Raw genomic sequence first — 15,033 nt, 5'->3', positions numbered from 1 at the left:
AATAAATTTGTATTAAACACGATTTCTGCTTTTTTTTCTTAAATAGGCGTTATAAAATCTATATCGACAAAACTTGAGATTTTTTCCTGAATTGTAATTTCATTTAATTACCTCCACACCACGTACGATAATACCAATCAATAAAAATACTTAGCACTTTGTAGAAAAACATATTGCATCATATTTAATACCTTAGCAACCTTTTGTGCTATCTATCACCAACTAAGTCAGTTGTTACAAAAAACGCTTAAGAATGTCCCAAAAAATTAAGCAAAATAAGCAACTCCAACCCATAATATATTTACCACTGTTCTATATCCTTACACCAATCACGAATTACCCAAAAAATGGACGAATTTATAGGTACCATACTCAATTGACATGGGAATTGGTGCAATATTGCCGATTTCTAAGGAATTAAAGGGTATTTTTGTAAAGCAACTTTCTACTCAATCATATTTTTGCAGTCTACTTTTGCTACATAAGACCTTTTGAAACACATTGTTCGATGCAAATTAATCGCAATTTGTGGGGCAACAAATAGCGTGCTACTTATGTCTTAGTATTTCTTGAATATTTTATTTTCCCAAAATATAATCTAACAAAATATTTATTTAATGTCGGATAAAATGTTACGGTAGCTAAAAATACACTTAGGTAAATTCCCAGACCCTGTGTTTCGAGATTCCCCCATTAGCCTAAGCCCCGGGATAGTTAATGCTCGCCCAGTCAGCGCTGATTAAGAAAAGCTTTGTCTTCATTTGGCTTATGTCGTTCTTTAGAATTGCCACCATTCCGCTCCAGATCTGACAGTTTCATTTAATTAAGCCGAATCAATTGATAAAGATTCGTACTTATGGTATTGGTGAATTGCATATAATCATTGAAACATACAAATACAGACTGTTTAGAAAAGCAATCTTTTCCCTATTATGAAAGCTGCAAACGCGTTATTAGATTAATATCGTTTCACCTAGTCCCAGACGGGAAAACACCAGAACAATTCAGAAATCAACTCTATGTTGCACTTAGCTAGAAAGTTCATAATACAAGGTAATATGAAGTACTTAAAAAAAATTAAAGATGCAGTTTATTTGTATCTCAAAGACTTGATAGTTAGATTTCATCATACTTGTCGTATGTCCATATATGATCACATATATGATCGTCAATGGTAATTGAATCATCAAACACCATGGTACAAGACCACAGGCCCTCCACTTCCTACCACCTTTACTTATGTATCCTTGAAAAATATACTTTCATTTTCTTGAGTTTAGGCTCTTGAGTTACATATTGCAGCGTATCATATAATAAGGTGAAAGCTCTCGTTTAAAAAAAATAATGGGTAACACTTAACTGATTAATCACTGAATATTGTGAAATATATTAGACGGTAAAAAAATTCTCAACATGATCTAGTACTTTTCCAAACAAACTCTTGCTACACGGAGGTCTGTGCTCACCGTGTTACAATTAGCTGATAAATGCAGAGTGTACACTGAGAAGTTAACAATGGTTACAAGAACGCTGGCCACGTAGAAAGCGCCAGTTCCTCACTCCGTGGGTTTTTGTTGCAGCATTCGTTTCGGTTGGTCAGCTGTTCTAACTCGACTTTCTGCAGTTACGGCACAGTCTGGATGTCTGTACTGTTACTGGTGTTTGGTGCAATTGATCTTGTATTTATTTTCTTACAAAATAAAATAGTTAAGTAAAATACGAGTCATTAGATTTTAAAATACCCCCGCCGCAGCCAACCTGCCGACTAAGCGAATTTCCATTTGTCGGAAGTGATATTCTATTAAATCTATTTAAATAACATTAGGTTTAACGAGTACCTAGGTTTGCTGCTACGAGGAAACTAATAAAGTGTGGTTTTTTACTAAAATATTAATAGCTTAGTATAAAATTAATAAAATTACCAAGTATAATCAAAATATGTCCATTAACAAGCAAACTACAGCATTTTACAATATTCTCCATTAGAATAACATGGGAAATTTAAATTTGCATTGTTTTTAATTTCTACGTTATCAATTACCGTACAAAAACACTTTTATATACTAAATTATTTGTTTTTTTATGTTCTTTGAAAATGTATAGAGAGAAATTGGAAAAACTTTGTGTATTGAGGGTCAAAAATAAGAAAATCCAATTTTTACCCCATAAAACCCCAAGTAAACCCCCGTTCCCATGGTCCAATCATGCTGGTTCGCGAACTCATTCAAGTTTATCCCGCCTTACACCTTTAAACCAAATTTCATCAAAATCGGACAAAAATTACTCAAGTTATCGTGTTCACGGATATATATATACAGTATATATACAACAAAATAATCACAATGATCACAATTGGATGATATATAAAAATTTGAACGAATGGTGTTTTTGGCCACTGGGGACATCAAAATGAAAAAGTAAATCGGTCCCGGGCATAGGTCTTTCCATGCCACCTACGGTAATAGCTACTTCCCTAATTCGCTAATATACTTGAAGTTATGCTGTAGCATCGAAAGAAAAATCCTTTGGATCCATTCTAATTAATTCAATATTGGCTACTGCAAGTGTTAGAGTAGTCTACTAATCAAAACAATTCAGAGGCCTTCAAACCATTGTTATCTCTTTTCCTACCACTAAACCACAAGTAGTTAACTCAAAATCGTTTTACCCTGATACACTACTAGACTCAATCAATTAAAATAAACCCACAGAGAATTTAGGAACATTTTCTTCTCTGTGAACTATATGAGCAATCACAAATGATACAGTGTGATGATTTGTTGTCAGTCATCAGTATAGATAAACTTCTTAAAGCTAGTAGAAACTCAAGGAAATATTAAAAAGAAATACTCCGGGAAAATATTGAATGCCTTTGAGTACAACTTTACATGCCATTTCAGGACTTCGTAAAATAGCATGAAAGTATAACTTATTAAACAAAATAGGCTCAGAAATAAGCGCAAACAAATGAATTTAAAATTTTAAAAAATTAACATGGGTCTTATGGGTTGCTATGCTGGCGACGAGATATAAACGGAAAATCAAAAGAAATGGAAGGAATTCCAATCACTTGTTTTATTTACAGCGAAAATAGAGAAGTCTGAACATTAGATATTTTTGGTCGAGTTTTCGACCACGGGACGATCTGTAGTATAAATAAACATCTGATTCATCAAAGGCAATTTTCATTTTTATCGTACTAGTACTTTCTGCTTCAGTTTGATGTTAATGTTGACTTCAGGGCAGTATTGGAGAAGTCAGTTCTAATACAGAATGTCACAATTCGCCATCATGGGACGACAGTAATGAAAGTCATAGCTTCCAATCTGTCCAAGACTAGGCTCTAAACTAGTCGTGGGGAGGGATGCTGGCCCGGGCTTGATAGGCTAATAATTATGACTTAGTGTAAAGAGACACTTTTGGAAGCAAAAAATGTACTATTAATAACATTATCTTATTACTTTTTTATTCAATATGTTGTCAGTAAATTGGGTTTAATGAAATCAACGAAGGGGTATTCACCAAATAAAAACATTGACTTTCAAATCACGTTTTTAGACCTCAAACTCATTGTGTTTACATTAAAAGTTATTAATGAATGGAAAACAACGTGTATTACAGGTAATATTGAGATAACTAGATCATGAAAGTTTGAAGGTTAGCTCTCTGAATAGCTAATGGTCAAACTCGATAAATGATTTCTTTTCTCTTTGGTTTTTTTTCACGGTTTTAATTTAATCAAATTTATAGTCATAACGAACAATATTCATTGAATTGATTTTAAATTGTGTTTGATTGGATGTACCAATCATGTAACACTAAGCCTATATGAATACATTTTTTAAATATTATGCAAATTAAAAAAGTCGAAAAATTGAACATTTTCACTACCATTACTATAATTGTACAAGGCATACATTTTAGAAAATACCGTATTATACAGTAAGCTTAATAGTTTGATGAGTCCAATATACTTGTTTAAAAGAATTATTAATTGGAAAAATAAAAATGCGATGGTCAAATGTTATTTCAAGTTGGAAACGTGTGAGAAAAATTGTCAGTGCCGTGACCAGGATTCGAACCTGGGTTATTGCGGCCACAACGCAATGTCCTAACCACTAGACGATCACGGCTGATCTGACTTTTCTGTGAGAGAGTATTGTTACCTATATAGCCATATAATGTAATAAATTATTTGAATTGCAAGGGAATTCCCTAATTAAATTATTTATATCATAACATGCTAACCAAAACGTATCGTTCACAAGTGTAATGCATTTTAAACGCGCATGATTTGATTTATCAATTTATAATCTTGTTTTCTCGTTACACTCGATATGGTTTTTAAATATTTGTTGAAATTTTAATCCTAATAAAACAGTAAAACCAACCAGGTCATTACTTAAATCATATTGGTAATTTCAGCCCAGTTTTATCTCATTTTAAGATTACGACTCTTTCACTAACGAACTAAATATCACAGTTGTAGAGAATAATTTAAACATGTTTTACAGTAATGTACACCTTATAGTAAGCTATTAAGATTATTGTATGCATGATAATAAAAGTGTACTGTATTGTTTTTTTCCATTAGTAATTAGGTGCTACAGTATAATATATTATATCATAAATACAGAATACACAACAAAAGACAGTTTAAAACAAAAACGTTGTGTTTTTATGAAGTTTTTATCAACTACTTCAGTTTTATATCATTTAACAGAATTTATATAAATTTTAAATATATAAATATATTAAGTATAGTCTTTTGAGAAAATTCTGCTTAATTCTGTTCAGTAATCAAACCTTAAAATTTCCCCATGTCCTAACCCAGACTACTGTAAGTATCACTTTTGTAATGATAAAATAACAGCGTTACCATATGAAAATCATAATGCACAAGCAAGGAAATTCTATTATACCTCACGAGTTACAAGATATATACATCAATTGTTCAAGGTTCAGCGCAGTTCAATATATTGCAGAGGCCATGATACGCAGCTCTGGCGTCATATAAAGGATTATTTAATATTTATTATCAGATCAACTAAACATAACTCGAGATCCGTGAAACCGAGCACTTAAATCTGGATGTAACTCAAACATACGGCGCGGCGAGGCGATCGTTTTGTTTTAACGTATTTAAATTCACTACTTGAGGTAAAACCTTACAAAAAGTGGTTTAAAATAATTCCATTACTAATAGGGTTACACAGTACGTGGATACAACTTTTTACTAAGTTAAAAATGTATTAAACATTTAGAAAAAAAAAATTCAACGTTTTGGTTCCTAGAATAATATTAGTAACATTCAAAATGTTAATTTTTTTTATTTCTTGCTGTTCAAAATAACGGTATTTTTAGTTCGTTTACATGATAAAATATAACTTGTTATAAAGACTTATGAATAATTGAAATACTTCAAACTGGTGTTCGTTGTATATCTGGATAAAACAAAACGAAATATACCATCTCTTTTTTGATACATAATTTAAAACATGTAAACACAATGGAAAATTATAAATTATGTTTAAACGAATTTGATTATTTAGAAACGTTACACACGTTTCTAGCTTAGTATTTTCATTACATTTGTACAACCAGCAGTTATTATTAAGATTAGCCTACACTCTCTTAAAGATTGATCTATGCAAACATTTATGAGTAAAAGATAACTAATTAAATGAGCAAGTAGATTAGCATTGTTGTAAACACATATCATGCTATTGACCCTTACATAAGGTTATCTCCGACCTTTGAGATAAATCACTTGACCGCTTCCCAGTACATAATATCAATGACGCCACAGTCGTATGGTAACATAAACTACACATAGTTGGATGATTCACAACTTGTAACATCCCAACATGCTGTATTGGTGTTTGTTGGTAGTGTTTAAATTAATATCGATTGACGAAACTGACTCTAACAATTAGAAGAATAGTCATTGCTACAAAATAAGTACTATAAGTACCAGTCGTATCAGTTATTTGAGTTGTTATAATGTTCGTCTACGAACAAGAAGGTCACACTACAAAACATCTAGTCTTAGTCAGTAACAAAGATACACAGATAATCTCACTCCATTCTAAACTCACACTGCACTATAATACTTCAACAATCAGCACCTATATAAGTTCATCGCTGACTTTAAACATTGAACTAATTGCATCTAAGAAATCCATTAATATCTTTAGCCTGCCGTATTTTGTGTAGTTTGAGTCACCCCCACTCGCATGATGCAAAACATATATTTGTGGATGACTTCTCTAGTCTTATTGCATCTCTAATGCCGAGTGTGATGTACATACATTGACGACAGTGATTCATGAATTAAACCTCGGATTGCTTACAGATCAGTGAAAGCTAGTTGAGCAGAGTGATAATTTTTTATGATTTTTTTGTAAGACAAGAAATTAAAACATTTCCCTCACTTGAAACGTATTTTCTATTTTTCAAGGTTTTATGGGAATATACGTGTTTTTATAGCACTGTAGCATTCACCTAAAACCTTAAACCACTATTCTAAAACATTCAACATAATCCATAGTGTGCTCTCTAGGAGTAGTTTTTAGCCCAACAGTGTTTATCCTAAGATCCTACTATATAGATCTACTACCTAAGATCTTAACTAGTTTATATGAAACTAGTGGCCTGTAGGGGCCATAGTCCCTAATTTAGACACAATTGTCCATATGAAGGCAACTCCACATTTCGCAGTGGTAAGTCAGAAATATATAGGCTATGGCTATATCTATGAATTTGTCCCTGAATTTTAAAGCAGTAGGGCCCATTTCCCGGTTTTTTTTTTTGTGTAGCGGAAATCGACGCAAAAGCCATTGCACTTTTGTATTGCCTTATGTTTTTTAAGAAGTTAGTTTAGTAAGTTAGTTTAATAATGTAAAAACATGACTTTTAGTTCGTAATTTAATTGTGGTTGTGGCATGTTAATGAGTCCATTGTGGCAACATGCGTTGAAATGTCCATTTGTGGCCACCTCTGCGAAGTGAAATGCGCCACAATGCATGCAAGTCCTAAGAGGACCTAGATTGTGAGAAACAACACTCAACTCGTTTTCCAGCGTTCTTCTGAAGGCAGGTTGTAAACCAGAGCTTGTGGATTTTCAAATTTAGGCCGTACACGATGTTCTCTTTCAGAATTTCTTGTGTCAGTTGAATTCCTGGATACTCTTCCACGTCTTGCAGGTCTTCCCCTACCCTGTCTAGTTACTTCACTCATTATACAAATCGAAAAACCAAAAAAAAAAAACTAAAAACATTACATTAATTTCATTTTGAAACATTATTTAACAACATTGACTTTAGGAATAAATGAAAAAATTACAAATAAATAAGTAACTGCTGATTAGAATGCAGACGTTTTTCAGTCCCCATGCTTTTCTTATGGTGGGTATTTTACGTTATATCTCGTTTTCTGGTAATTTTATGGGAGTTCTGCTATTTTTCCCGAGTCCCTGGGGTCAAGACCTTTGATTTAAGACCCCTCCCACCTTTCTGCAACTTACCAGGCGTCCACAATTTTCTGGTAAAAAAATTGTCTTACAGAATTATATATAAGGATAAGTTAACTTGTTTGTTTGTGTGAGCAGCTGTAAGTCTACATTTGCACATTCTAAAGTCAACAATCAAACCTTGTTTATATTTGTATGTTTTTAATGAATAATGATAAGATATTACAGCTAATTAGTTAATACAGCTTATTTAAATTGTGTTTTTTTTCAATCCCTATTTACACAATCAGCGTTATTTGTTATATCATTAAACACATTTAGTTGACATTAGCACACTTAAACATTCCCAACACAATCATACTTCAAAACCAGTGGTTATTGTGATTTTAATAGCCTATTTGCTATTAACGCACATGCTTTGGATGGTTTAGCAATTTGGTACCAAGTCAAAAACTTTTATCTTTATTATCTTTTATCTTTATTATCTTTTATCTTTATTATCTTTTATCTTTATTATCTTTTATCTTTATTATCTTTTATCTTTATTATCTTTTATCTTTATTATCTTTTATCTTTATTATCTTTGATCTTTTTTATATTTTATTTATCTTTATTCAAATTATAAGGCATATAATTTGAATAAAGATAAATCATGTAAAAGTTTTTGTTTCTAATTTAAATTGTATGAAAACAATCAGTAAATTACTGAACCTATTTGATCAGTGGTTTTTTTCAAGTTTTCTGTAATACCCTCTGATTATTCTTTGATTGAAGGTTACCTGAATATATTTTCCTTTGTACTGTATTTAGGTCCATATTGGCTTATTCGTAAAACATATGCTATGGGTCTTGGTTTACATTTAAGTTGTTATTTCGTACTTATCATAACAGCCCATAATTTAATGTAAAAAACAAATAATTTTAAGTTAGTTTTTAATGGTGTATAATTATTTTAGTTGAATTATGTTTCTTCACAAACCTTCTCTCTGATCGTCGAAACAACCTTGGTAAGTTTGGCTGACACATGTTCAGCCGTTATTTCTTGATGATGTAAGAAAGTTTGCATTGTAGGCGATTCCCAAACAAACGACGCTTGCTCCGCTCAACCAAGATATTTTAATAATCAGGAGTCAATAAAAGCTCCCCGTCTACCGCGTAATTCTGCAGGTCGGCAAAGTGTCCACCGTCAGACAGTCGTGGATATGACGATGACATCAATGTAGAACGTGCCGTAACAGCGCTACTGGCGAACCTCGTGATCTTTCCACACGTTTAAACTGTTTTCTATTACAGTAGAGGTCTTTTATTGGAAGTAAAGATTGTCTGCTCATCCTATAGAAGACGTGAAAATCGTATTTTTAACGGTGAACTTTCAAGTGATATTACATTATTTTTCCTATGGTAATAATTAATTGTCAAATATAAATATCATTTTAACAGTAACTATCGATAGAAATTACAGGACGACGTCCAGCTACATTCAGCAGTTCAAAATGTTACATAAGTGTTGCTCAAGTTAAGGTTAAAAGCCATTATCAAACACTTGTACAAGTAAAAATTAAGTCCTTCTGAAATTGATCAGTTTCGTTACTACGCATAACGTTAAGTCCAAGGAGTAACGTAAAGGACAAAATTATTCATAAAGATTTAGAGGAAGACTAGAATAGGATTGATTTTTTAGTCTTATTAAAGGGAAACATGTATTTACCGGTTAGTATAGTGTCCAATATTAAAATAAACATTCACATATATAATTCCAGAAATGGGATTAAATATCAAACTTCTAACACAAATCTTTTAGTCTACCGTAAAATATTAACATTTAGTCATGTTGTAAATATAAAATTTATTGAATCCTGTTAGTACCTGCATGTGTTTTTAACGCACTAACTATAATTGCTTTATAACTAAAACAGAATACATCGTTACACACAACACATTGCTACACTCAAATAACAAACATCGAAAATTCAATTCGAAGCAATATGTTGACATCACTGATCACTCTTTTCAGATTAGAGTGATATTTTGTGTTGCAGAGTCAAATTAGAGTGGCTGGGAGCGCGTTATGGTAGCACATGTGACGGTAAATCACAGGTTAATTTTGAGTACCGCAGCCGCGAGCCGTAACGAGTCAATTGTACATTTGGCTGTGGAGGTAATAAAGGGGGGGAGGGGGGTAAATGTTGTGTGTAAATCTGAACACAACACTCACATCCACCTGCCGGGGTAATTCACATCATTCTGAGTTTCAATCTAATGTTTTGGGGAACAATCAAACATACGTAGTTATGAGTTCATATCTGCTCCCGGAGGATCGGTGGCTTCTACAGTAATAGAGAGGCCTACTGCGTGTCGTCAAGACTTTGGTTGTTAACTTTATCAAATATTGCAGTTCCGGGAGATATTAAAAGATAATTTTAACCATATTTGCTTCTAATGTAACTCGCCTAGTAGCTTCATCAATTGTTTATTGTTTTTTCGGTCAATTTATACTTACAGAATGTCGAAACTCTCTCCTGAACCTCCGTGAGCAAAAAGTCATATAAACACATGCGCTATCTCACTTCGTGTGTACAGTATGTATTTTTACATCACTTCCCATAACTTTGGAATCACTTGAAGTACCAACTTCAAAGTTGGCATTTATATAATAAATAATAATGTCTATTGGATGGCATGGTATTGAATTTCTACTATGTAACATTTATAAATGGCGGCCATTTTAATTTTGCATAGCTTAATAACTCAAAAACCATGTGATAAAAAAATACAAAATACAAAAAAAGATAGACAGTTTAGTTTATTTTACAGAAATGTACAATTCACTTAGGGTCATAACAAAAATAAGGGAGAAAATTTAATTTGTATAAAGGCACTACCTGCTAGTTAATTAAATTTGCCCAAATTTGTAGTTTTAACTTCAGAATTTTTTTCTCCATTATTTGTCTTATATGTAAAGTATATTTTTGTAAAGTAAATTATATTACCGATTGTTTTGTAACTTGTAACTTTTTTATAAACCCAATGGTTTTTGAGTTTTTAAGCGTTGAAAAATTAAAATCGCCACCATTTTGAAATAATAGGCCTTTAAAGTAGAGCTTGATGTTTTGAAAAACAATAGTTCCTATTAGTCATCATACACGTACCAAGTTTGAAGTTGTTACCTCAAGTGGTTCCAAAGTTATAAGAAGCTATGTAAAAAAATACACACTGACAGACGGAAACGAAGCGAGATAGGGCTAATATGACATTTTTGGTTTGTTTTGGCCCAAGGAACATGCCCACGGAGTTTCGGGAGAGAGTTTTGAAACACCCTGTGTATCTAGGTACATAAACCTTCCAGGAATATATGTAATACTTTATAAGTTTTAACTATTTAAACATGTTGATTGCACTTAAATGCAGATTATAAACTGGATTGGCGTATATTTTTTTCCAAATAATACTATCATGAGAAATAGCGGTACTTTCCTGTTAAAGAGAACATTCATTATTATCGATGATTTATTTTCGATATATCGATATTTTTGTTTTACTTCACGATTGGTGCTTCACGATATTTGGTTTTAATTACTTCATACGCATTTAAATTACAAATTAAGAACCAACCTTGTTTAGGCAAAAATAATAGCCTATATATTGGATTAGGACATGAAACTATTCTAAACTAACCTAACATAACTAACCAAACTTGCTGTATAGGCTAAGTTACCGTTTCAATATTCCATTTGGTAACAGAAGAAGCATTATGGGGAATAGGCTATCAAACGGAATTTTGAATTGTTACAGCAAGTTTGGTTGGTTAGGTTAGTTTAGAACAGTTTCATTTCAATATAATATTTTTTTACATTGTTTGTTGATACGGAACAATATTTATTTACTGTATCCTATATCGTACTTGTCAGCTGATATGTTTCAATTTGTTACTATCAATATATCGGATGGAAAACAAAAATATCGATATATCGAAAATAAATCATCGATAATAATGAATGTTCCCTTTAACAGGAAAGTACCGAAATAGCATATTCATCATTAAAGACGTTTGATTTATAAGAGTAGCCCAAAATGTGAATTTTTTGGATTGGCTTGTAACTGTTCTTATACGTCGCATACTGAGGAACGGGTTATATCAGAAAAAGATCACAAGCAATCCTAATCAAGTAAAACTAATATGATAAAGAAAAAGTATGTTTTTTAAATAAATACGCACTGTAACCCTACCATAAACATGTTTAATGTATTGAACAATTTGCTAGCCAAGTGTTGCTAAGTTTACTTGGTAAACACTTCCTTGTTTAACCCTATCTGCCACCTGTCAGAATGACGAGGTTTCAGCATATCTGCTTTATTTGCCACCTGTTGATATGTCGCTTTCTCTCTCTCACTCACTCCCCATCCCCTCTCACTTACAGTTCCGTTTCGACGTCTTAAAAGATCCGCAGCATTACAGTAACAAGGATGGTAAAATTGAGGAAACCACTATAATAAATATAATTTTTGTTAGCTATAAATAACTTAAATTGCATTTTATTATATATTATATAAAATACCATGAGTTAAACCAACCCACGACTGACGTCACAATTAAATATTCATCGACATAATCTAGTTGGAAAAACTCGGTTAACATTAGTACTAAATGGTCATTTGCAGTTATAACTACCATATGGTTAAAGATAAGTATTAAGGTGGTTTTTTGTATCTCTTCTAAATGTCATGAACAAATTTTTCCTTTTATTCTACATGTATTCACCGCCTACATATTTTACCTTTGATTAGTTTCATTCTCGTTGTATTTTCAAATAGTATCCCACAAATATGCTTGATGACGCAAATGCTGCTAATTATACATGTTGTTAAGAGGGCCTTTTTACTAAAATGCATTTTTAAAAGCTACTTTAACGCTTTTTATACATGTGCTGGCTGCTTATAGACGCTAAATCTACTGTAAATTGTGTTTTTATTGATTGTTAATCGTATCCTTAAAGTATTAGTTTAGTTTCTGTCGATGTGAAACTGCATTACAAAATAGAAGTGCAAGGAATATGAGCTTATTCCCAATGCACATATTATTTAGTCTGTGGGGAATCAATCCTAAAATATTTTAGTAATTAACAAATTTTTTCATTAAGGTAATTATGATCTAAGCTTTGATATCGAGTATTAAAATTAAAAGTAAATGCTGCACTTAAACGTAAGTGATTTGTTGTGTTGCCAAAGTCAAGTTTGATCATTAACAGACACGCATGTATGTGGTGAATCCCCGATGGCTATCTGGACATTACGGCGTGGTAGGGTAATCACAGTCAGAGGCCTCTGGTGGATTGTTGTCAAAGCTCCGATGACGTCATAAAGTGGCCCTGTGATTGGCCTCGTAACTTGTTGTAATCATCGTACAGAGATTAAATGCGTAAATCTGTACTCCGGGTTGTTCATTAGGGTGGAATTGCAATATGCGATATTGTTGATAGTGACGGGCTTTGCGATTATTGACGGAGTATGAACATAAAACGAGGTTTACCTTCTTATGTCAAATGTAAAAGATAAATGCAAAAAAATTAGTTTTGAAATAAAAAAGAATGGATATTCTAAGTCAGGGCTTTTATTTTGAGACTGGTTAAAAATGCTTATAAAAATCAATCTACAAATTTTTATTTTATTCTCTCTAATTTGCAACCACACAATTAGTGGTTAATTCAATATCGTATGTCCCAAAGGTGTTGGATCGTATGTTAACAGGATTAAGGTTATATTTGAGGGACAAGGGAGGTTTCCTGGTGCGGGGTTTCATTCATTACATCAACACAGGAACGCGTGGCTGTGTAGCAGATGAATCAGTCAATGTCAAGTCAGCGCTCGCAGAGGGTTAGCAGATGAAAGGGAAGCAACAGTTGGACGCTAACAGGCAATCTTCTCCCTTACAGACCATTAGAATTGGACAAGAAGAAGCGTAACCAGTTGAAAGTCACAGAAAATTTGTCTTTGAAAACACCATCGTCGCAGCTATCCTGAAAATTAAGCATGTTTCCATTTGGTTTATTGAGTTGTAGTTCAAACAGGTTCTTGATAAAAGGAAAATGTACACTTGAAAACGCACTTTGAAAATCACTTTATGTCAATAGGCGCCTGGTTCAGCTGGTAGGTGAAAAACACTATGAAATTGTTACATTGATTATTTTGAACGTAACTAAAACCTAAAACTCCCTGTCCTGAGTGGATTTTTTTCTTGATATTTTTTTTTCTGTAAAATGTGGAAGGATTTTTTCGTTACATAAAGAAAGCCTGTCCTTATGAGTAATTGTAAAACCAGCCACGTTTACTTATATCTATAAAAAACCATTAAGATTAATTGTAGTACGTGAGATATTTCAGTGCCTTAAATACATTCAAAGGCTAATAATAATGATAAATGGTTGTTCGACAGAGTCAATAACACACAGATTCCAAGTGGAAACGACGTCTTGGAAAGTTATTGTTTGAGTTGGGAATTTCTTGTGGTTGTTCTAAATGGCCAGAAGACAAAGGCAACGCGATGGTTAATCAGTAATATATTGATTAAGTTTGGAACCGAAGTGTTACATGCTTGTATTGCCTTACCATAAAACACTTATCCATCCAATTAAATAACGCGGTATAGAATTACACCATTGAATCCACTTACTGACAACATAGCATAACAAGTTAGATATAAAATCAAAGGGATTTAAAGTGCCATTACATTCCTCTATTAATATTTATTTGCGTTAAAGTTTCATTTATCTCAAGTATCTATTGTAATTAATAAACCTTAAATAGTATTTGAGGAGTTACGAAATGTTATAGCTGATAGCAAAATGATACATTGATCCAACGGCGTCTCACGAGTACAAATTTGAAGTAAAAGACTTATCCTGCATTTATTCTAGTTTATTTTAAGTTAGACACATAGTATCTGTTAATTTACTAACGAGATATTGCTTTTGATAGTTTCTAAAATACACTAAGAACTATGTAACAGCCCGTTGGTTGTTAGGTTGGTTGTAGGGTTTACATTTATGGAATATTCTTAGTTTAAGTTACATTTTCTGTACTATGTAAATCAAACCAGCAAAATTCCATCCCAAGATTTACGACTGGAGTAAAACATTCTATAATTATGAGGTTCGTTCTTATGATGAAATACATATGAAAATACAATACACCGCACCCCATTATCAATGCTCTTAACGTCAATGAAGCAGAGCTTACTCGGAATTCTTCCTACGAGTTTATGCGCGATTCACACACAAACGTAAAACAGTGAAGGTATTCAACCCGTTTGTTAAACAGTTTCAGTATAAACGTATATTTTTTAATTTGTATGTGTATAAAACTTAAATATGAATTTTTATCTGGGTCAACTCTTGGTTGTACATATTTCTGACCGACAAAGCATGTCCAGTTCCATAAAAGTGTGGTTGATATCTGAGTGGAAAGATGACAAACGGTGCCGGCTTTCCCGGCGTCATAAAAGTGCACCAAATCACCCATTGAGCTTTGTTTATGATCCGTAATTTTTGCTGATAACACTGACCGTT

General features: G+C 32.6%; 1 non-coding gene across 1 annotated transcript; it reads right to left on the bottom strand.

Moving 5' to 3' along the window:
* Positions 1–4,061: 4,061 nt before the first annotated feature.
* Positions 4,062–4,133, bottom strand: Trnah-gug (transfer RNA histidin (anticodon GUG)). The gene has a single exon. It is a non-coding gene; the product is annotated as a tRNA-His (tRNA).
* Positions 4,134–15,033: the final 10,900 nt, after the last annotated feature.

The sequence above is a fragment of the Macrosteles quadrilineatus genome, unplaced genomic scaffold (assembly GCF_028750875.1).
Source record: "Macrosteles quadrilineatus isolate MER2022 unplaced genomic scaffold, UCM_ALF_1.0 Scaffold_2__2_contigs__length_208266976, whole genome shotgun sequence".
Classification (NCBI taxonomy): Eukaryota; Metazoa; Arthropoda; class Insecta; order Hemiptera; family Cicadellidae; genus Macrosteles; species Macrosteles quadrilineatus.
This window is presented reverse-complemented; position numbering and strand designations above follow the sequence as displayed.